The sequence below is a fragment of the Caretta caretta genome, chromosome 2, assembly GCF_965140235.1.
Source record: "Caretta caretta isolate rCarCar2 chromosome 2, rCarCar1.hap1, whole genome shotgun sequence".
Classification (NCBI taxonomy): domain Eukaryota; kingdom Metazoa; phylum Chordata; order Testudines; family Cheloniidae; genus Caretta; species Caretta caretta.
This window is the reverse complement of record NC_134207.1, coordinates 47032437-47057460: the sequence shown is the minus strand read 5'-3', so window position 1 is coordinate 47057460 and position 25024 is coordinate 47032437.

The following is a 25024-nucleotide window of genomic DNA, read 5'->3' as shown; positions in this document are numbered from 1 at the left end:
AGCAACATAACATGGCTGAGTAATTCATCATCATTATGGAACAGCAAGGAACAGCAGTTAACAAATGTGTTTATATTTTCAACCATTATTTGTGTTCTCTTCTAATTTTTTTTTCCATTTCCTTTAAATCCCCATTGTGGATTTTATTACGCTCAGCAGGGGAAAGTCTGTGGTGGTTTTCAAAGCAGAACTCAGAAACACAGGTTGCAATGCTTATTAAAGCACAATAAATACGAATAGACAGCAGATTATATAAGGTATGAAGTGATTGTGGTTGATTTGCCACAACATGGAAAGGTCAGCTTTGAAAATGCCAAAATTGGGGCTTCAACTGGCCAAGGCCAACCATGGCTCACTGGCTACAAATACAAACTAATGGAGATCACTGTGAAAGTGAGTGGAGATGAATTTACCCTTGTCACTTGGTATGTGCTAGAATATATTTTCAGTTATCCAACGTGAGATGAAAACGGTCATATATTGCTGTGAGTTTGATAGTGTTTCACCCTTGGGAAGTAGAAATCTCTGTAATTCTTTCTAAACAACATGCAGCTCATTTTTCACTCACAAATATTTATTTCATCAGCATTATGCCTTTTAAGTAAAAGACAGCATGACAAAGATAATACACTAGGGTTGGAAAGAAGGCTATAAGAAATGTACACATTTTTCATTAAATATGGGCTATTAGGCCTAAAATTTTCTAAGATGAAATTCATCCCTGTGAAAACTCTGTCCCACTTAAATGGTGCCCTGAGCCTTGTCCTGACCCTCTGCACAGAGATGAATTTTACTCCTGTTCTGTATTGCCATATCTTCTGGTGACATATACAAGGCTTATAAATACAGTTAAAAAAAATAGCTGCTAATAATGATTGGAACCATATTACAATAGCAGAGAATTCAAGAGGTCTGGGATGAAAGAAAAAATAGGGCCCAGATCCACAAAGGGACTTCAGTGCTTTGCCACCCACTTGAATCCACAGCCCTAAATTAGACACCCAGGCTCCCTCTGCAACATGTGGGGAGAGTGAGGAGCTACAAATGGGATCCACAAAAGCAAACATACTGAGTAGGGAGTCACCTAAACCAGTGGTGTGCAAACTTTTCCAGTCGTGCCCGCTTACCATTCACAGAATTTGTCATGCGCCCTCTCCCGCCCCCCACATTACTTGTAATCTGTAGTAATCCCTTACTTCTGTGCTGCTGCTGGCGACAGTGCTACCTTCCGAGAGCGGCAGCTGCTGCCCGGGGCACTCATGTAGTTTGCAGCATGGGAGGAATTCTTTTTTAATCCCACTCCTGTTCCGCCCTGCAATGCCTACTCTATTGTTATCCTGCTCCCTCTATTATGGCAGGGGGTCCTGCAGGATCCACAGGATCCCAGTTTCTTCAAGCCCCCACAGCGAATCTCTTGTGCCCCCCAGTTTACACACCACTGACCTAAGCCAGTAGGAAAGGCTGAGAAGAGTGGCATGGCCTAAATCCCACCCCCTCAGGGAATCAGGCATCTAAATCCAGGCCACAGGCAAGTACCAATCTCTGCTTGGGATTCTCAGCTGTGGAGCCTTTAATGCAGCTGGGTATCTACGATATTTTTTACAAGAAACAGTGGGGAAAGTGGAGCATCCCACCCTTACAGCCTTTAGCCTTGCAGTTAGGGTACTAACCCAGAATGTGGGAGGGCTCGGTTCAATATTCACCCTCCCCCCGCCTGAAGTGGAGGAGGGATTTGAATGTGGGTTTCCTTCTTCTTAGTCAAAAGCCCTATCCTTTGGGCTCTGGGGTACCTGGTGTGAGGCTGCCTCAGTCTCTCCTGTTGAAGCTGTTCCACTGCAGATAGATAATTAAATATACATCGTGCCAGAGAGAGCATGAGACAGACACTAGACCAGGGGAGGGCAAACTTTTTGGCCTGAGGGCCACATCAGGATTGCAAAACTGTATGGAGCGCCTGGTAGGGAAGGCTGTGCCTCCCCAAACAGCCTGCCCCCTGCCCCCATCAGCCCCCTTCCACTTCCCTCCCCCTGACTGCCCCCCTCAGAACCTCTGACCCATCGAACCCCCCCTGGGATTCTCCCCTGACCGCCCCCCTGGGACCTCCACCCCTAACCGCCCCCCGGGACCCCACCCCCTATCCAACCCCCCCGCCCCTGTCCCCTGACTGCCCCAACCCCTATCCACACCCACGTCCCTAACCGCCCCCTGGAACCCCAGCCCCATCCAACCCCTCAGTCTCCCTGTCCCCTGACTGTCCCCTGGACCCCCTGCCCCTTATCCAACCTCCCCACCCTCTTACCATGCCGCTCAGAGCAGCAGGAGCTTGCCACCCAGCCGGAGCCAGCCACACCACCACGCTGCCCAGCAGGAGCAGCAAGCCAGAACGCTGGTGGCGCAGAGAGCTGAGGCTGCGGGGGAGGGGCCAGGTGCTAGCTTCACCAGACAGGAGCTCAAGGGCTGGGCAGGACGGTCCTGTGGGCCGGATGTGACCCGCGGGCTGTAGTTTGCCCACCTCTGCACTAGACTATAATGTTAGAGGCACTTTACTAAGAGCAAGGAAACCCATATTCAACTCCCTTTTCTGCATCAGGCAGAGAGGGCAATTTGAACCTGCGGGATGAACAGCTAATCACTGAGCTAAAGGTTATAAGGGAGGCCGCCACCACCACCTCCATCCCCATTTGTGCTCCTTCTCCTTCTCTCTCCCCCGCTCATTTTGTGTGGAGTTAAGCAGGCTCTGAGAATATTCTGCCTGCAGGGTCCATTCTGGTAGGCAGTTAGCCAGGGTTTTCCTCAGGAATTGAAATCAGAGTGGGTGTTCGAATTTACAGGGGGGTGAGAGCCAAGGGATGAGACCGTGAGGATGAAGGTTGGCTGCATCGCACCATAGTAAAAACTGAAAAATGTTTCATGACTATTTTATTAGATTTAATTCATGTTTTAAAATCATCGCTCAAATTAAAGCCTTCTTCTGGAGCAGTACATCTGCACCCTTCTTGGTTTCTTGTAATTTTGTACAACTTTGTTAATGAACTTCTCAAACGCAGTACGTTCATCTTTGGTGACTTCTCACATGTCCAGTACTTCAGTTCATACGCTCATTAGTTCATTCACATGATCAGGCAGATGGTGACTTCCTTCAGAACCCAAAATTCTATTCAATGCCAAAAAAGGATGCTCACCTATAGTTGTTGTAACTGGGAGTGGCAAGAAATGAATTCCTTATTCCCAGCAAAGATCAGGCCAAGCCACTAGTGATAAAAAAGAAGTTGAAGTCAAATCTTCTTTCATTTATCAGATGACATCCTACCCTGTGTTCAAATTCTCTAGTCTGTCCTGATCACATGGGAACCCATTGCTGGTAGTGCCTCTCTCCACTCAGCTGTCAGTATTTTATAAGACACGCTACTGTAAAAGCTCCATAGAGGCTGAGTAGAATCTAGAAGTTACTGTTGTAGATTTATAAGATCAAGTCTGTGTATGTTTTCCACTAGCTTAACAAACACTGGTTATCCTATTCATTTAAGGATTCAATACAAGTGCCTCCATTAGTCAACTTCTGGACTGATGTCTTTGCTTCTCTGTGATGTTCTATGAATGAACTATGACCAAGTATATCATTGTTGCTACCACTGTTATATAATTGCAACAAATCTTGTACAAAGTATGTCATGTAAGATATCAATAGAAAAGTTATGATTTGCTGAATGACTATGCTATTTGTATGCATGTATTATTGTTACATCTGAAGTTATGAATATTGACTATTTAACTGTATTTCAAATGTATTTGCTTCTGGGGTAACATCCACAAGGTAGTTTACATCCAGTCTAGCCAGCACATTATCAGTGAACCATTCAGGTTGATGGCCCGTTAAGGAAAACAATGGGTTATGGAAGAAGCTTATCCTCACGAAATGGACTTTCCTGTGGATGTTAGCCAGAATATGGACAATCGCCCTGGCTATGACTCATTGAAGCATACAAGGGCATGTGACCAGCTCATGTGACATGAGACTCCATCTTCTGCCTATACTTTTCCACAAACTGCTGGGGGCTTTGCTTGGAACAATGAGTTTCCCTCCACAAGAGGGAAGCTATAAAAGGCCCTAAAAACATCTTCATTTTGCCTCTTTCCTGCTTTGATCTCTGGGCTTTGGGCTTATACTAACAGGAGCATTACGACCAATGGACTGAGGACCTTCCAATCTTTTTAATGTTACCAGAGAGAATAAAAGCCAGCAGTTTTATTCCATCACTGTTTCAAACCTGATACAAGAACTTTGCAATTATTGTATATATTTGATTCCTTTGACCATTTCAACATGCTCCTTTCTTTTCTCTTATAAATAAACCTTTAGATATTAGATACTAAAGGTTTGGCAATAGCGTGATTATTGGGTAAGATGTGAGTCATAGGCATTGATTTTGCAGGTGCCGTTCAGAGGCAGGCAGGAGGCACAAGAGTAAGAGGGAGAAGCGGGAAGGGACAGAGCAGGGGTGGGAGGAAGCGGGGCAGGGTCTTGGGGGAAAAGGTGGAGTGGGGGCAGGGCTGGAGGCAGAGTGGGGGTTGAGCACCCCCAGGGAAATCAGAAAGTCAGCTCCTGTGATGTGAGTTATACATTGACCTGGGTATGTGGCTGATCCTTTGGGATCAGAAGAACCCTTTATTTGATTAAATTTGGTTTTAAATAACCACTCATCATTAAGTCTAGTATCTGGGTGTTGAGACCAGGGCTGGGATACCTAAGGAGATTGCATTTCTGACCATTGTGGTGAGACAGAAATTTACTTTTGTTACTGATTTGGTATATCTTATGGAAGAATAACCACAAGTTTAGGGGTAAGTCTGCCCTATTTCTCAGCAACTTGTCCTGAATCTGGTATTCTCACTGAGGCACAGTGACATTCTCCAAGTACGTTTTCAATGGATATCTCTCTGATCCAAGTGAAAATGGCAATTTGTCTTCTCTAAATGTAGCAGCAAACATAGTTCCCCAGCCTCACTGCTTAGATCTGTCCCATCTTCGTAGATACTTTCCAAAGCCAGTAATAATGGTTGCGATAATTTTAAGGCAACAGCCAAGAATTGCTCATGAGAAAGCCAGCGGGTTTTCCCAGCTTGGACTAATTTGAACTTCAGTCCCAGAGCATCTTCTATTTTTTCCAAGATGTTCAGTCTTTTTGGACTCTTTTTGAAAAAAGTATAACAAAGACATTACATTTATAGATTTTAATGTCTTTTGAAAATTCTGCAGCTCATGCCAGTTGGAGTAAATGGCCTCTGCAGTGTGGTAAAGGAGAGATTAATGTTATGCTGTTCTCTGAATAAAGCTTGTACTCCACCATCTCTTCCAGAGAAATTTGCAGGTCCATCAAATGCACAAGCAGCCATCTGTTCGGGGGTACAGTTTGCAAGCATTTTACTCTTCTAAGATGTGGCTTGTCACAGATACTGCTGATGTGTCTTCTTTAACCTGAATATCTAGAAATGCAGCTACTAGCCTACCACTGACATCAAGATAGCATACACAATCACTTAATACTTGAATGCACCAATGCAAATTGGCATCCTCAGCCATGTATGCAATTTTTTTGATTGTGGTGAGAGAGTTCTTCACTTTTTCAACTGCTGAGTCCTTCAGTGTTGCACTGCATGCTTCTAACTAGTCAGTTGAATTTCTTGCAGAAAGATAGTGAGCATTTGCCGGTCGTGTTCAGAATCAGTGTCCAACTTCAGGATTAACCAGTGACAATGCATTTAACATTGGCCTCTAGTTTGTAGTGTGTGGTATTTCCTGCTTACATAGAAAGTATGATGTAACAGCCATGTTTGTTCACATAATCTGTATTGTGTCTTCAGCATTCTTAACAGCCTCATTAAGTATTTCTAAAATTGGTTTTGACAGTGACTGGCTTATAAGGCTTTCTGCATGTCTTTGCAGTCCAGAAGCTTTATGTTTTGTAGCCTTTTCACGTAGTTTGTCAGCACTGGCTTTGCTGATCAGTTTGGCAAACCAAGCTCCTCCAGTTTTACCAGTTGTAGCAGAGGGAAGCTTTCCTTCTTTGTAAGCTTTTTTTATGAGAGAGAAAAGATGGCTATAGGTGCATCTAGATTCAGGAAATGAGAAAAGTTTGACTGACGAATATCAGGAACTGCCTTTAGGTTGTGGGGGACACTGTTTCTTCAGTAGGTAGCTGTATTTGTGCTTAGGGCTGTTTGGATGTAGATACACCACTTGAACCTTCAGATACCATGTTGGTACACTGCGTGTAACTAGTTAATCACTGGGGGAGGGGGCAGGAATGGGGAAGTCCAGGGGGGTGTAGGGAAATCCCTGCCAATAGTTGCAGTGGGGGAGGTTTAGGTTGGATATTAAGACAAACTTTTTCACTAGGAGGGTGGTGAAGCACTGGAATGGGTTCAAGCCTGACCTTAAAAACCTCTAAGAAAGGAGATTTCACCACCTTCCTACGTAACCCATTCCAGTGCTTCACCACCCTCCTAGTGAAAAAGTTTTTCCTAATATCCAACCTAAACCACCCCCACTGCAACTTGAGACCATTACTCCTTGTTCTGTCATCTGCTACACTGAGAACAGTCTAGATCCATCCTCTTTCAAACCCACTTTCAGGCAGTTGAAAGCAGCTATCAAATCCCCCCTCATTCTTCTCTTCCGCAGACTAAACAATCCCAGTTCCCTCAGCCTCTCCTCATAAGCCATGTGTTCCAGTCTCCTAATCATTTTTGTTGCCCTCTGCTGGACACTTTCCAATTTTTCCACATCCTTCTTGTAGTGTGGGGCCCAAAACTGGACACAGTACTCCAGATGAGCCTCACCAATGTCGAATAGAAGGGAACAATCACGTCCCTCGATCTGCTGGCAATGCCCCTATTTATACAGCCCAAAATGCTGTTAGCCTTCTTGGCAAAAAGGGCACACTGTTGACTCATATCCAGCTTCTTGTCCACTGTAACCCCTAGGTCCTTTTCTGCAGAACTGCTGCCTAGCTATTTGGTCCCTAGTCTGTAGCAGTGCATGGGATTCTTCCGTCCTAAGTGCAGGACTCTACACTTGTCCTTGTTGAACCTCATCAGATTTCTTTTGGCTCAATCCTCTAATTTGTCTAGGTCCCTCTGTATCCTATCCCTACCCTCCAGCGTATCTTCCACTCCTCCCAGTTTAAAGTGTCATCTGCAAACTTGCTGAAGGTACAGTCCATGCCATCCTCTAGATCATTAATGAAGATATTGAACAAAACCGGCCCCAGGACCAACCCTTAGGGCACTCTGCTTGATACCGGCTGCCAACTAGACATGGAGTCATTGATCACTACCCATTGAGCCCAACGATCTAGCCAGCTTTCTATCCACCTTATAGTCCGTTCATCCAGCCCATACTTCTTTAACTTGCTAGCAAGAATACTGTGGGAGATCGTATCAAAAGCTTTACTAAAGTCAAGGAATAACACGTCCACTGCTTTCCCCTCATCCACAGAGCCAATTATCTTGCCATAGAAGGCGATTAGTCAGGCATGACTTGCCCTTGGTGAATCCATGCTGACTGTTCCTGATCACTTTCCTCTCCTCTAAGTGCTTCAGAATTGATTCCTTGAGGACCTGCTCCATGATTTTTCCAGGGACTGAGGTGAGGCTGACTGGCCTGTAGTTCCCAGGATCCTCCTTCTTCCCTTTTTTAAAGATGGGCACTACATTAGCCTTTTTCCAGTCATAGAATCATAGAATATCAGGGTTGGAAGGGACCCCAGAAGGTCATCTAGTCCAACCCCCTGCTCGAAGCAGGACCAATTCCCAGTTAAATCATCCCAGCCAGGGCTTTGTCAAGCCTGACCTTAAAAACCTCTAAGGAAGGAGATTCTACCACCTCCCTAGGTAACGCATTCCAGTGTTTCACCACCCTCTTAGTGAAAAAGTTTTTCCTAATATCCAATCTAAACCTCCCCCACTTCAACTTGAGACCATTACTCCTCGTTCTGTCATCTGCTACCATTGAGAACAGTCTAGAGCCATCCTCTTTGGAACCCCCTTTCAGGTAGTTGAAAGCAGCTATCAAATCCCCCCTCATTCTTCTCTTCTGCAGGCTAAACAATCCCAGCTCCCTCAGCCTCTCCTCATAAGTCATGTGTTCCAGACCCCTAATCATTTTTGTTGCCCTTCGCTGGACTCTCTCCAATTTATCCACATCCTTCTTGTAGTGTGGGGCCCAAAACTGGACACAGTACTCCAGATGAGGCCTCACCAATGTCGAATAGAGGGGAACGATCACGTCCCTCGATCTGCTCGCTATGCCCCTACTTATACATCCCAAAATGCCATTGGCCTTCTTGGCAACAAGGGCACACTGCTGACTCATATCCAGCTTCTCGTCCACTGTCACCCCTAGGTCCTTTTCCGCAGAACTGCTGCCTAGCCATTCGGTCCCTAGTCTGTAGCTGTGCATTGGGTTCTTCCGTCCTAAGTGCAGGACCCTGCACTTATCCTTATTGAACCTCATCAGATTTCTTTTGGCCCAATCCTCCAATTTGTCTAGGTCCTTCCGTATCCTATCCCTCCCCTCCAGCGTATCTACCACTCCTCCCAGTTTAGTATCATCCGCAAATTTGCTGAGAGTGCAATCCACACCATCCTCCAGATCATTTATGAAGATATTGAACAAAACCGGCCCCAGGACCGACCCTTGGGGCACACCACTTGATACCGGCTGCCAACTAGACATGGTCATCCAGTCATCCAGGACCTCCCCCGATTGTCATGAGTTTTCAAAGATAATGGCCAATGGCTCTGCAATCACATCCGCCAACTCCTTTAGCACTCTCGGATGAAGCACATCTGACCCCATGGACTTGTGCTCGTCCAGCTTTTCTAAATAGTCCCGAACCACTTCTTTCTCCACAGAGGGCTGGTCACCTCCTCCCCATGCTGTGCTGCCCAGTGCAGTAGTCTGGGAGTGACCTTGTTCGTGAAGACAGAGGCAAAAAAAGCATTGAGTAAATTAGCTTTTTCCACATCCTCTGTCTCTAGGTTGCTTCCCTCATTCAGTAAGGGGCCCACACTTTCCTTGACTTTCTTCTTGTTGCTAACATACCTGAAGAAACCCTTCTTGTTACTCTTAACATCTCTGGCTAGCTGCAACTCCAAGTGTGATTTGGCCTTCCTGATTTCACTCCTGCATGTCTGAGCAATATTTTTATACTTCTCTCTGGTCATTTGTCCAATCTTCCACTTCTTGTAAGCTTCTTTTTTGTGTTTAAGATCAACAAGGATTTCACTGTTAAGCCAAGCTGGTCGCCTGCCATATTTAATATTCTTTCTACACATCGGGATGGTTTGTTCCTGTAACCTCAATAAGGATTCTTTAAAATACAGCCAGCTCTCCTGGACTCCTTTCCCCCTGTTGTTATTCTCCCAGGGGATCCTGCCCATCAGTTCCCTGAGGGAGTCAAAGTCTGCTTTTCTGAAGTCCAGGGTCCATATTCTGCTGCTCTCCTTTCTTCCTTGTGTCAGGATCCTGAACTCGACCATCTCATGGTCACTGCCTCCCAGGTTCCCATCCATTTTTGCTTCCCCTACTAATTCTTCCCGGTTTGTGAGCAACAGGTCAAGAAGAGCTCTGCCCCTAGTTGGTTCCTCCAGCACTTGCACCAGGAAATTGTCCCCTACACTTTCCAAAAACTTCTTGGATTGTCTGTGCACTGCTGTATTGCTTTCCCAGCAGATATCAGGGTGATTGAAGTCTCCCATGAGAACCAGGGCCTGCAATCTAGTAACTTCCGTTAGTTGCTGGAAGAAAGCCTCGTCCACCTCATTCCCCTGGTCTGGTGGTCTATAGCAGACTCCCACCACAACATCACCCTTGTTTCTCACACTTTTAAACTTAATCCAGAGACTCTCAGGTTTTTCTGCAGTTTCATACCGAAGCTCTGAGCAGTCATACTGCTCTCTTACATACAATGCAACTCCCCCACCTTTCCTACCCTGCCTGTCCTTCCTGAACAGTTTATATCCATCCATGACAGTACTCCAGTCATCTGAGTTATCCCACGCAGGAGATTTGTGTTATCCCAGGAGATCTGTGTCTCCTGTCCATTTAAATTTTAAGTTCTTCAAGGGTCTCTTCCATATTCCTTTTAAATCAATGGGAGAATTTCCATTGACTTCAACAGACTTTAGAGAAAGCCCATAGGCAATAACTCTTACTAAATGATTATACAGTGCTTAACACAATGAGTTCTACTTCTTGATTGGGAGCCTGGAGGTGCTACTGTAATGCATATAATAGATCCTTCTCATCAGAGAGAGGTATAGAAGGTCATTACCTTTTCTGTTTTTGGCCAGACAGTTAATTCCCCTGTGTCCAGGGAACTGGAATTGCAATTTTCAGTATCTTAGCACATCTCCATTCAGTAGGCTACAAACGAAAATATGATACGCTTTTGTATGTCTACTGTAATAGCAATGGGACTGAACTTGATTGAGACAGCTCTCTATCCGTACAATTGAAAAGCTACAGCAGGGAATTTCTGTGAAGTAGCAAGCACTGCATAAGTGAAATTGAGTTTACTGCATAGCTAGTTGACTTCTGGATGCTGAAGAAGTCACTGTTGTGACCTCCTGGATAGTATGTTCAGCTAATAAGAACACTTAGTCTACCAAACTGATTCTGAGAGGAATATAAATGCAAGACCAGCAAGTTTACCCTCTGAATGACATCTACGTTGTCCGATACTATGTAATCATTACAACTGTAGGTGAAAGTATAAATCCAAGTCAAGTACTTGGTGCACGTTATTCTTATAATAGGATTCACACACAGCTAGTGACCACTTATTAATCTGCTGACATAATAGTTTTATCTTGCAATTTTAGTCATGATGGTAATTCTCAAATTGACAATCCAGATATCGTACATGTGGCTTCAGCCCAGCCTCCACTTGTTCGCCCTCACAATTTCAAGTGCACTTTTTGTGCCTTATCATATGTATGTACCTGATGGATTTTTCACATGACAATTTGGTGTGCACAGGTGTGATGCTATATAAAAAAAAGGTGATCATGTTTACACTAATATATTATCACTGTTGCACAATTGTGGTAAATCTTCTACAAAGTGTGCCTTGTAAAGTATCAATAGAAAAGTTAGTCTATTCTTATCCTGTTTAAATCCATGTATCATGTATCCATGTATCATCATTGTATCTGAAGTTATGAATATTTGCTATGTTTGTATCTGAAACCTGTTTGTGTTTCTGGGTAACACCTACAGGGCAGATTTACATATAGACTGGCTAGCCATGTGTTGATGGCCTATTAAGGAGTATCAACTCTTCCAGTGGTCCCCTCCTAAATAAATGGTCCCCTCCAATAAATGCCTCATGCCTCAGCAAGGCACTCATGACCCAAGACTCCATGTTTGTGCCAGTAACTTTCTATGCACCTGGACTAAGAGGTATGAATTGCAGACTGTGACATCATTCTTTATTTTCAATCCTCTGGACTGTGATTTTCTAACAGAAAGGAAGCATTGAACAAAGGACTGATGACCCCCAATTTTTTGGGTGATCCAGAGAGATTTATTGCAAGCTAGCAGAATTACCATCCCTGCTATTATCCTGACCTTCAGACTCTGAAATCAATTGTAATGTATATGATTCCTTTAACCACTTAACCACCTTCTTTTCTCTTTTTATTAATAAAATAGTTAGTTGACTAATGATTGGCTGCAGTGTGGTATTTGGTGAGATCCTGAAAGTACATGTTGACCTGGGGATGAGTGGCTGATCCTTTGGGATTGGAAAACCTAATGTGTGGTGAATTTTGGTTCTAATAACTTTCAATCACCAAGTCCGGTTGTCTGGGTGGTAACCAGGGGCTGGAGTGCCTAGGCGACTGCCGTGTGGCACTTTGTGAACAAGTGTAGTGACACAAGAGCTCACTTTTGTTACTGGCTTGGTGAAATCTTATGATAGAATATACTACCAGTTTGGGGTACATACCCTGTATTTTGGCAGTCTGACCTGAGATTGGAGCTCTTAGCTGTGTCCCATACAAGGCAACGTGACAACAGGCAGGAGTGCATAAAATATGTGCAACTGGGGCCTAATCCACTGACTTCAGTGAACATTAGATCAGGCCCTCAGCAATGTGTAAAACTGTATACATCTTCTGATAACAATAACAGCTTTACAGATTGTCAATCAAGTGCAATGAAGAAGCAATACAGTGTTCACATGTTACAAAGGCATAATAGAGGTTAAAATTATCAGACTTATTTGACGCCTCAAAGCTAATGTATTAAGGATTTTTGTTACTGCAAAACTTGGAAAATATTTGTGGACATTTTCAAACGTACGTAATTGTTTTAGGTGGCTAAGGGCCAGACTTTCAAAGGTATTTAGGCACCCAAAAATGCAGATTTGAGAATCCCAGTAGTTGTCTAGCTCCCTGCCCTAAGGCACTTTTGAAAAGGGACTTAGGCTCCTAAGGGTATAGCTAGCTGTGTACAATGCTGTCTGACACCCAGGCATGTATTCAGGCAGCTAGCTGTTACCAGCACTTGTGCTGCTGTGTCTACACTTCTACTTTTAGCACTCTAACTCAATCAGAGTGAGTATGGGTATGTCTACTCAGGCTGGAAATCACACCTTCCAGCCCCAGTGTAAACACGCCCCAAGACAATTTATTTAGTCAGTTTTGAAAATTCTACCCTTTCCTTCAATCTTTTTTGTTTAAGGGAAACAATACTTGATCATGTCTGCTGCAGGTTGGGAAGGAATAAGCACTACTAAATCTACTAAAGCATTTCTCAGTATAGAAATCCAAATAGCACTGAATAATTTAATAAACTTAGAAGTTACTTATGGCTTTTGGTCATTGTTACTAGAGTGGTAGTAAAAGAATTTTTAAAAAATCTACGTTTGATTAAAAAACAGGGTACTATGTGAATCCAGCATCAGTTTAATTGAGTTGATTATGGACTTGTGTTGGGCTGCCAAGTTTTGCACAGCCTTCATGACACTCATGCATTTGTGAGACCTGTCACTCACACCTGATTGCATCTCTGCTGAGCTATGGTCAGGAGCTGTTGTCCCCTGTCAGCCACCACATGCTGCTGTGGCACCTTTCTCTCAGTGCTCCTGTAGCTCCTGAATTTGATATTCCTGCACGTACCCTGGAATTTGGCAGTACTGCAGTCAGCCATCGTGTTTGTTTTCAGCCACTGCCAGCTGAAAACCAAATATCACTTAGCTAGGAATAATCTTAAGCCATGAGAGGCAAGGCCATGCAGCTGCATGTTTGCAGCTGTGCTAATCAGCATGGGAGGCTGGGACAGGGAGTTAATGGTCCATGAAAATAGAAGGAATGTTTGGACAGCTGACCTTGGTTTTAAGTGCCTCTGACATGTAAGTTTTTTGTTGTTCTGACTAGAAATGCCTTGCTGATAAGGAGAATAATTAATTTTTATTGCCTGTTGCTAGGGAAGTTGCTAGCCTATTAGGGGCTATTATGAGTTATGTGCTTTGTCTGGAGAAAAAGTATAAAACGTTTGGTTAAAAAGCGTTCTTTGGCGCAGTCTGAGGAAACTTTTCTCTGGGCAAGGATCTGACACCTAAAGTTCCCTATCAGCTGAATGGAAGGAAGGGCTCCAGAAGACCAGCTGGTGATCACTCAAAACCCATTTCATGGTAAATATAAATGGTTGGAATGCGCTGAACCTACTGCTACAGCACGTGTGTGTGTGTGAATGCATGTGCTTGAGAACTAATAAAGCAGTTTTAGGTAAAAGCACTCTGGTTTGTGTCAATCATAGATCAGATAGAGGAGCTGTGTCCCCACTGACTTATTCCTGACAGTGCCTTGAGAGTAACAGTAAAGTTACCACTGCTTTGGGTTCTGAAAACCCTGGGTAACACTCACCCCTCCGTCCCCCGCCACCCCATGCTTCCTGCCTAAAAAGAAGCAGTGTTAAGCCGTGGTAGCGGCCAAAGGAAGCAATGTCAGCAGCAGCAAAACATCAGGGGCCCAGCACTGGTATTAGGATCCCTCAGGTCTTCCCCAGCAAGGTGCACTAGACTTCCCCAAAGCCCTTCAGCAGCAACCCAGCACCAGCCAACCACTGAACTCCCAGCAGCAGTCCCAGAAGAGCAGCTTCCTCCCTTTCAGTACCAGTCACCCTAATATGCCCCTCCAAAGACAACCACCTCAGCAACCACCAAACAACATCAGGATGCCTCAGCTGCCCAGGGGAACCGATACCTCCAGCATCTCCAGGCACCCCACCACTCCTAAAAAACCATACCACCCACTAATTACTCTGACTATGCAGGTGGAGTGGATTGCACATGAGGTGAAAAACAGGTGCTTCATTCTTCAGTAGAATTCTGAAAGAAGCAATGGAGAGATGTGCAGGCGACCAAATTTGATAATTTTACAAGTGATAGCAAGAGGTTGGGAAATGTCTTTCATTCTATGTGTATTGCTGTTTGCCACAAATACTGCAGTAAATGCGAACAATCTTGTGGTAGAAACTCATTAAGGTTCAGCTATTACTATCTTTAACTGAGACTGGTCTAATTAGTTAGGTGACCACACCAAACAAAGAAGGGATGATTAGATCAGAAAAATCCAACCAATGGTTGAAATGCACCTAGGACATAAACTAAATCTTAAATAAGTGTATAAATTGCATTTAAAATCGGCATCTTCAAACCTAAAAGTTACCTCTCTTGGCCATCAGTACAGAGCTTTCATTAGCGGTGCTGTACATATTGTTCACACTGTAGAATTACATTTAAGGCTCAAAGAAAGCTACTCATTGAAGCTACTAAATCAGCAACGTTATTTTAAAAGAACATTCTAATTATTCATATATTAAACCTCATAATAATCTCTCAAACTGTGGAACTACTATTCTGCAGATGAGGGTACAAGCATGGGGTATAATTTAGCCAAAGACCTAGGGCTGCCTTAAGTGCCTCTACAGAATATGAGTGGAACAGATATGTGATAAGTTGACTCAGACACCTCACTAAAATGCATCTGCCAGCAGGACCCACTTGCCAAACCTACTTCCTCACATTATAGGGCTGCCTTTGTTCCAGTAGCTACCTTGTCTCCTTTCCAGCTGCTACTTATACACACATTCTTCATCTCATAAGGAGCACATTTGCTATGAATTTATTATAATGGCTTACAGAAAATAACTGCTGAACCAGTTTACAAAAAAGGATTGTTCCCTAACTAGTTCTTCAATAATTTAACAACTTATCTAGTTAAAAAGTTTCACCAGGAGAAGTAGCGGGCAAAAAACACTTATCCACTACATTAGCCACAGAAGTGATTCAAAACAAGTCAGGTCCTGACTTCAGTGGAAGGTGGGGATGCACAGCATCAGCAAATCAGGCCCATAGTTTGTTAGAATCTGGATTTTAGAGGGGGGTTGTGGGGCACTCACTAGAAATATTGATAGCTCATCATTGGGTGTTCTTGAAATCACTAAAAGAAAAGGAGTACTAGTGGCACCTTAGAGACTAACCAAGGTGCCACTAGTACTCCTTTTCTTTTTGCGAATACAGACTAACACGGCTGCTACTCTGAGACTTGAAATCACTGAAATTCTCAAAACTGATTATAGTTTTGCAGTTTGCCTTGCCAGAGATCAGCAGTGGGGGCTTGGCTTCACTGCAGTTACCTCATGCTACATACAGTCAGGTTGTTGTCAATTTAGCTTAGCTCAAGTGAGAGCAGCCACCTTGTGAAATAACAGTCGAGTTGTTGAGTCCACACTCACTCAACTGCTGCACTCCCCTGTGGCCACTAAGACTTCTGGAGGCACACCCCGTCGGTCTTTATGCTGAAGTAGCTGAGCCTCTTGATCAATTATTTTCCCAGTGAATTGTGGGAGAACTTGTCTGTCCTTCCTGGGCACACGGAGGGCTAGCAGCACTGGAGTGGAGCTAGCCTTCATCGACATTGTAAGGTGGTAGTCTTAGGAGCTTACAAGTTGTGCTCACTCTACCTTTAACCTATATCTCCAGCCAGCAGGCTCACCAACTTGGATTAAAAACATTACTGCCCTTAGGGTAAGTATTTTTGTGCATCAATGGGACTTGAGTTAGGGGCAACACTCAAGTTATAACTTGAGTTAACTTTGCAGTGAAGACAAGGCCTGGGACAGTACTTAAATATTTGCTCAGATGCTTGAGTTCCCAATCTGTAAACCCCAAGGGAACATCCCAAGTCCCAGGCTCACTGTTTCTCATTACTAGCTTGAGGGAGTGGGTTGGTGATGTTCTCTTTCTCCACCCCCACTACCTCTTGGGTCTAGTGGCATCTTCCATGGGTCTTTGGAAAATATCAACTGTCCATTTTGGGATAGAGGAGAACCACACATAGGTTTGACCAAACCCAGGGGTCTTTTGACCTACCAGAAAGGAGCCTGTAATAGCCCATTAATACTAATAATAATAAAGAAATGCAAAGAAAAGTGCAGCAGACTAGAGACTTTCTGCTAGTGAACTGAGTCTGCACTAAGCCTCTGGGGCAGGTATCATGTTGCAAGGCCTACATAAGTAACTAGGGGTTACTGAGCTTTATGTCTTAGAAGAAAGTTAATGAATTCCTGAGAACTCCCTAGTTAAGGAAAACAACAAGAAAGAACTAAAGTAAAGCCCTCAGAGAAGCAAAGAAAGCAAAGTCTTTCCCCTATAACACGCTGCCACAACTCTGAGGACAGAATACCAGCTGTCATGGCACACAGAAAAAGTTCTTACAAATCTAAAGATGCAGAACTGAGAAAACAAAAGACATTCCAATTCCATAACTACTCACACCACAGATAGAAGGTCCAGTACAAATGCAATGGCTGCCACTTAGAGACTCTGATATGGGGGATGATCATATTTACTTATCTGCTTCAGAGGTTATATGAGGATTTCCTTGATAACCCTAAAGCACTTTGAAGATGAAAAATGCTGTACAAGTAGAATGTTGTGTCATAACCTGTATGTATTAAGCAAATGCAAGTTGCTCAGGGAGTCATTGGATATAAATGCCATAAACTCCAAATTATAACGACACACAGAAGAAAGACCATAGATCATACAAGTTCTTTATTATACCAGACAAAGTAATGATCCACTTTTGGGTTTTGCCTTGTTTTTGTTTTAACTAAAGGATAAGCAACGTTTATTTTTGCCATGTTGTCGTCTCACTTGGTGCTATTCAGTGACCCAGTTATGCCAGGATTCAAGTATGTCCCTATGCTAAAGAAATTGCTGCAGGTAAGGCCGTTGTTAATGGGTACAAAATGGTCCTAATTGGTAAGTGTCACTGCATTCCTAATTTCAGACTTGGAGCTCTGCAAGCTGTGATGTGCCTCCTGCAGAGCCTCCTGTGAAGCCTGTGATTTCAGGTCCCCTGACCACGAGGATTCTATCAACATCACAGCTGACCTCAGTTGTCATCTAAAGAAAATGACAAGCTCTGTTTGTTGCAGAGGGAATGTCTGTCGTAGTGATTTTTCATAACATTCATGGATTATTCTCAGCTTGCCCTACAGGCATCCAGGGCTGTCCTTTAGGGTCTGTGAAACCCATGGTTATGGGTCCCTCTATTTTTGAGAGCACCCTAAACCAGTTTGAGGATACTGGGTGCTACCAGTGGCATTAGGATGGCAGCAAGCTCTCTTCTGGTTGTTGCCTGCACTGTCCCTACACCAGGTTTAAGGTGTAGCCCTTAGGTCTGCTTATCAGTGATTCGGTTCTGGTAATCACTGAACAGAAACAGGTTTCAGAATAGCAGCCATGTTAGTCTGTATTCGCAAAAAGAAAAGGAGGACTTGTGGCACCTTAGAGACTAACAAATTTATTTGAGCATAAGCTTTCGTGAGCCACAGCTCACTTCATCGGATGCATTCAGGGGAAAATACAGTGGAGAGACTTATACACATAGAGAACATGAAACAATGGGTAACAAATAAATCTGTTAGACTCTAAGGTGCCACAAGTACTCCATTTCTTTTTGTGAAAAGAAACAATGACTCTCAGTTGAGTTTAATCAGCTCTGTCTTTAAACACTGGCAAGGGGAAGGTAAAATTGTACCTAATACTCTTTGGACAGAGTCCCCACAAAGTAGGAAAACCTGTCCCCGTCTGCTGGCTCTTCTTCTGAGCAGCTGCTGTAAGCTGTGGGTCACAGGAAGCATCAGCTCAACAGTGAGTCTGTATCTCTACTATGGTCTAGTGAACTCAGCACAGGAATGAGTGTTCCCCTGGTTTGGTGAATTTTTTAGGTCACAGTGTCATGAGTGGTGTCCCACAGCAAAGAACTAATGGTGTACAAACTTGTAAATCATGATAATTCAAAAGACATTCCTCCAAATGTGTGGCTTTATAACTTCCAAGAGGGAAGACATACTACTTTGGGGAGTGTTAATTAACAATTTTCTTCCCAAGTTTAGTTGACAGCCTCTGTCAGAATAAAGCTTTAATGCAGAGATGTGATTTTAGTTTCTCTCTAAGTATTTCTAACATGTCCCTCAGCAAGTTTTGTCACTGCATCTAAATAACATAATGGTGCAGTAATCACTTTAAAAACACTACTATTATACAGACCGTCTACCAAAACTTTTTCAGTGCCAATTTAAACTGAGCTTAGATGATAAAATTGAGTCCAAATACTGCAATTTTCTTAGTAAAGAAGAAAAAATCTAGTCATTGCACATGCAGCCTTGAGTAGCGTATTTGGGTTTTAGGCATATATTTAGCTATGAATGCATTAGTAATTTATTTCTGGGTTGCACTAACATTTCAAACTGACTTATTCTTTCGTGTATGGTAGAGGGGAGTGCATGCATGTGTAACACCAACAGACCCTGGTCATCGGCAGGCAGGATTGAACCGGTGACCTCTGAAGTTAAATGCATGAGCCTCTCCTGCACGATCTCAAAGCCACATGCCCCTTAGCTAAGACTGTGGCAGGCTCATTAATCTCTAAGTGGTCTCGGTGCCACTACGTGGGTCAGAACACCAAACCCAGGCGGTGTGTGGGTTACACCTGACACTGAAAAAAGTTCACCTACCAGCCCTGAAGACGGACGCTCTCTGCTTAGCCCAGAAAAGGTAGATCACAAGCAGTGCAGACGTCTTCAATCTTGAGCCTGAATTACTACCTCTAGGGGCGGGAGTATTAGCCTCTAATAAATATGGGCCCAACTGAATTAAGTGAGAATTATGCCAGGATGAGGAGCGCAGGAGCAAGCCCCCTGGATTGCACTCCATTGACGTGACCGACTAGTGCTACTCATCTTTTTTAACAGCGCTCTACCAGTCCCAACCCAGGCTGAACCAGAGCCTGAGGGTAAAAATGAAAGAGTCCATTACCAATTCCCCTCATGTACAGAGAGTCTTTACCATCTCACAGCCGAGCTAATCTGCATCTTCAAGCTGCAGAGTTGTTTTCAAACAGTGCAGTTAGACTTCAGAAAGATGGATGTCTTAGAGTCTGAATCTGAACAAGGGCAGAGTTTAATGGCAGAAAAACCTACTTCAGCTTTGGGATTCTTTCTTAGCACTAAACCAAACATGTCAATGATATTTTTATGTTCTTCTTATGGAAGGTCACAGAATGAAGTCATGCCCACAGGTGAACAAATGCCCCACTTCCTTGTGCCTTTTGAGCTTGCAGCCTAGAGAGGAACCAGTACAGTGTTTAATGACTCCTGCAGCTGGACTTAAAAAAAATGATCCTCATTTGAAATAAGACACCACCAGCCCATTGGCCTGTCAAATGAGGCAGGAATGGGTCCTGGCAGGTTCCTTCCATTGATTTGATTACAGTCAACTGACTGCCATGGTTCCAGACATGGGTCCAAATTCACAGGACATGTGCATGATGGTGAATATTATGTGCGCATAAACTGGTGTGGTTGGCATGGAAGGATAGGTTTGCAATAGGAAGTGACCTCCTCCAGAGTGTGAGAAGCAGTAAGGTAAGGTAGCAGTCCCACTTTATCTTCTCACATCCTCATGTTGTTTTTTCTCTATTATTTGTGTGCCATAACTGAGAGAAGTCAAGAACACTGACAGGTGGTTCTTTGCCAGCATCTTTGTTACCTTGCTGACAAAAGGGAGATTTGTAAACACTGGTTATTAATATGTGATGTCACTGGCACTGAATAATGGTTTCTTTAGTATTGGTTGGACTATTCATGTCTGAGGGTGGGTGGCAGAGTTTCTTCAAAGGTGTTGACAGTCTCTGCTAAAAGGGGCCCCAGATGTTCACCGCCCTTTTCCATCATTCATAAAGGACAAAGGTCAGATTCAAAGGAGGTGGCCCTGATTGCCATGAATGCTCCAGGACTACATCTCAGCAGTGGCATAGGTGTGTAGAAAATTTTTTTTTATTAAAGACTGCTTGTAGATTGGACCAGGCAAACGACTCATGTAAGGGACCAGAAGGAGATGAAATTGGAGAAGTAGGCAGAAGTTAAGTTGTTCTGGCTCTTGAAGACTAAGACAAGGAACTTAACTTTGATACAGAATTCAAAGGGAAGCCAGTGGAGGGATTTGGAGGTTTGGACATGGCTAGAGTGGCATGCCAGTTACATAGTTTCTGCAGCAGTATTTTGGATAGATTGAAGGGGGAAAGGTGATAGCCTGGGATGGTAAAGAGCTGGTTGGTGGTAGTTATAAAGGCAAGAAATAATCAGGTCTTGGAAAAGAGTTTTGGCAGTAGCAATGGAAGAGAATGAACAGATTTTGGAACTTTTTGTATAGAAAAAGAAGCAGGATTTACTGACAATATTTATGTGAGTAGAGCAGAAGAAAGGAGTAAATGCTGGCACCAAGGGTGTGAGCATGAGGTCAAGGAGAACAGTGATTTTGTCAAATGTGTTGGAGAAGATATGAAGAGCAAAGACTTTGGTAAGAATGATGAGTTTTGGTTACTTTCCCTACTTATTCTACATTCACCCCACCCACTCTCTCTCTCTTTCTCTCTCTTCCTTTCTTCTCTTCAGAAAATAGGTGACTCCAATGTAAACCAGCTTGAACTCATTCATACCATCAATTACCTCCCTTCCAAATGTAGTCCACACAGTTTGAAATGCAAAAGCATATCAAATTCAGAGACCTGTGTACTGCCTGTCATTACTTAATTGCTAACACAGTTCATATTTGCAGGATGTGGAGAAATTGGGATGAGATTGACAGTAGTGCCCCATGACAAGTGAGTGTGTGAAAATGTTTCTATTCTAACCAGTCATCTTAATTTGGTTTAAAATCTCAGCCTTGACATTACATTAACATAGGTATTTGCATATAATTGCCGCCTTTTTAAATAGGACTTTCTGCAGAAGAAAAAGGAAAATCAAAAAGGGAAGAGTTGGGCTTTTTGGTTTCTATAGCAGAATGCAACTTTTCATAAGTGTAGTTCAGACCACCAAGCTGTGACATGACTTAGGAGGCTGGGTAACGTTTTGCACAGATGATGTAGCCAACAATGAGCAGTGCACACCACTAGAGCTGGTCTAAAAATGGAGGTGGGGAAAGTTTTCACAATCCTCTAAACAAACAAACACCCCTCTTTTCTATAATAATTTTAAATTGACTTTTTTTAAAAAAACTTCATCCAACTCTAGAACTGGTTGGAAAGAAAATGAAAATGTCAGAATTTTTCTTGAACAAGTCTTAGAGCAAGATGATTATTTTTCTCCAAAATCAACAATTTGATGGAACTTTTTACCAGAATTTTGAATTTCTAAAAATCCTGACCAGCCATCATCATCAAACTTTTGCTGCCTTGCTGTTTTTAACTATTTGTTCTCTCAATTGTTACAAATTACAAGCCACCCACCCGTGAACCATCAAGCACATTAAAACTGCTGATGTATCAAGACCATCCTGGTAAAATAATCAGAGGATTATCCATCAGGAGTATTTAGCCTCAGTATAAGGCCGTCCACAGTTTCTGCATTCTACACAAATGGAAAATAAGTTTAAGTTAAGTAGCGCAGCCATATCTGTGCAACATCTGACCTCATAATTAGAATTTGTCCTGGCGTGGGTGGCCCTCTCTGATTTCAAAAGATGGACACTGCTTCCTGAAAACTATGAGGGGTTGTGTTGTTGTAAGTGATATAGTTTGATTATATTTCGCAAAGAGGAACGTAAAATAGACTTCTAGCCATGTCAGGCCGCAGCATATCAAATCATGCACCATTTAAACTCACATAGGTTTATGGTACTCTGTGACTACTCTTTCTTTCCAGAGTCTCTGGTAGCTTGATAATGGACGTAGGCCTTGACATTAGTGCATTTTGGCAACTGAGATATATGATCATCATTTGGTAGTTAGATGGCTCTCCATAAATTAGGAAAATGCCACATACTATGAAGATAAATCTTCTGTCTGTGTCAGCAGTGGAAGAAAGTGGTGGAAAGTGTCCTTTAAATATTGATATACTGAGAACAAAAAGATTGTTTGCTGCTCTTATTGTAAAGTGCTGCTGGAGGGTTACTTTGACAGAATATGAAGAAGCAAAGACTGGGAAGCAATATTAAAATAAAAAATGAAAGAACCACTTAATGTAAAGTTTCAGATGTAAAATCTTGCATCATCCTTCCCTTCTTCCAGACAGTCCTGTGTTAGACAGTCCCACAGAAATATTATTTTAAGTGCTTCCAGACCTGAATTGTCATTTATACTAATAGAAACATAGCACGAGTCTAGCATTTCCCCCCTCATATCAGCATAATAGCCTGTATGTTGCTGAATGCTGGGAGAACTTTGTCATTAAACCACACTGACCCTGTTGTGAATACCGGCAGCTAGCATTTTTCCTTTGGATGGCTGTCTTCTGGCAATTATATACTTCAAGGCATCTCTTCCCAAATGTCAGCATAAATAATTGTGATTTTGATTTTAGATACTCTGTGCTTTAGCTAGGGACAGGTTGTTTTCATGAGTCATATGTCTATATGAGTTTTGAGAAGGAGTTTTTGTTTTGTTTTAAATAAATAAAGGTCATTGCGCAGTCAAGTACATGTTGGAAATTAAGAAGAACAGGAGTCATGAAAGTGAATTCCATTTGAAAATTGTTTAGGAAAGCACTGACCTTGTAGAACATTGAAAAGTGTGACACAGTTGTGAATGTATGTACAGTTGTATGCTTTACTGAATTAATTTCATGTTTTTCTGTTATTCCTTACGTTAATTAGGCTGAAGTCCAGCTGCCTATGGCTCTAACGCAAAATCATAAGCCTTGATGCCCCTTTCCCTTCACAGAAACTGTTATTTCATCCCTCAGTTGATTTTATAATATCACTGTCAGCTTTAAAATAAGGTTAAAGGGGAAATGAGCATCTCTTTAAACATTGTTTCCAACTCTACCCACTAGTCTTTGGGGTTTTGGGGGGTTCTTTGTTTTGGTCTGGGTTGGGGTTTTTTTGAGCTCTCCTTATTACCTAACTCCCTCAAAAGAACCAATTTCACATCTTCTGAGAATAAGACAAATCCCCTGATACAGTATATTTGACTCAACTGTTGATGTAATTCATCTTTTTGTATACTACTGTTACACTCCATTTTGTACTGTACACTAATGAAAAGATGTACAAGGAGTGCCGAGTCCAATAGCAGTTTTCCCAGCCTGTCAGGAATATGATATTTGACAACACCACAATGGAAACAAGCAAGAGCCCAACAAAGAGGAGTGGACAACTGAATGCTATCAACTTCAATTTCAGGAAATCTCCCCTTTGTGATGCATGGTGAGTTGAGAGGTCCACAGTGCAATAGTAATTCTTCACTCTGACTATTATTATTGTATCAATTAGTGCACTCCCTTTTTTTCTCTCCCTTCTTGTTGTTTCTTTCTGACCTCCCTTTCCTCACATAGGGCTAGACTGTGAATCCCAACTCAGGTCAGTGAGCAGTATTCACCTGAGCAGTCCATACCGACTGCAGCGGGACTGTTTAGATGAGTAACTGCACCACAGTACGACTAAGGGGATCAGACTTCAGCCCTTAGTGCTGTTTTAGGGCTTGTTCCAATGCCAGCTGAAGTCAGTATATTGACTTCATTAGGCTTTGGTTCAGTCAGACCCATAGTTACCTAGCTCAGACTTGGAAACTTGGGGGAAAGAAAAAGTAGCGGCAAATCTGACAACAGAAAAATCAGCAGATGGAGAATCATGCAAAAAAGTGAAAACCTCATTGAAACAAAGAACAGTGCCACAAATATTGTGTAAAAGCTTCCTCACATCTCACTGAAGGGCAACAAACATTTTATACATTTTGTAGCATTTTTTATTAATTTTCAAAAACAACAACAAAATATTTAAAAAACCAGTAACTCATTTGAAAAAAAAGAATGAAAAGCTTTGCTCTCATTTTATATAATATTTGGTCATATATTTCTCTTTAGATTTCTTTTCATGCCTATGTGCCTGATCTCCCACTGTACCCACTCTACCTCCCGCATTACGAGAATGATACCAATCACACAGTAAGATTCAGCTGGCAAAAACAATGTGAAAGCATGTGGAACTTAACCCTTTGCCCACTCAGCAGTCCCTCTGCTGTGATGTGCAATTCTATGTCCTCCAATTGAAAAGCAAGTTGCCTATTGCTTATGACAATATCAGTGAAGTCCAAAAGTGATTTTTTTGAAACCACTGAAATACTAAGTGAGAAGAGAATTGGGCACAATCATTCTTTTACAACTGAGACAAGCCACCATCTTTTCTTCCCATCTCACTTATCCACATGAGTCTATTGGAAACTGCAGTTTAAGTTTCTATCAAGCCATGTCTGGAAGCCTGATTCTGAAGGTGTCCATTTTGGGTTTTGAATTTTTTTGTTTTCAATTTGTTTTATATGAGAAATAATCTGCTGCATGAAATTAATGCAGCATTATTATATCATTAAGACATTAGAATTTAGTTGGCCAGGTAGCTGATCACTTGTTCCAACCATGGTCTAGCTGACAGTGATAGCAGAGATG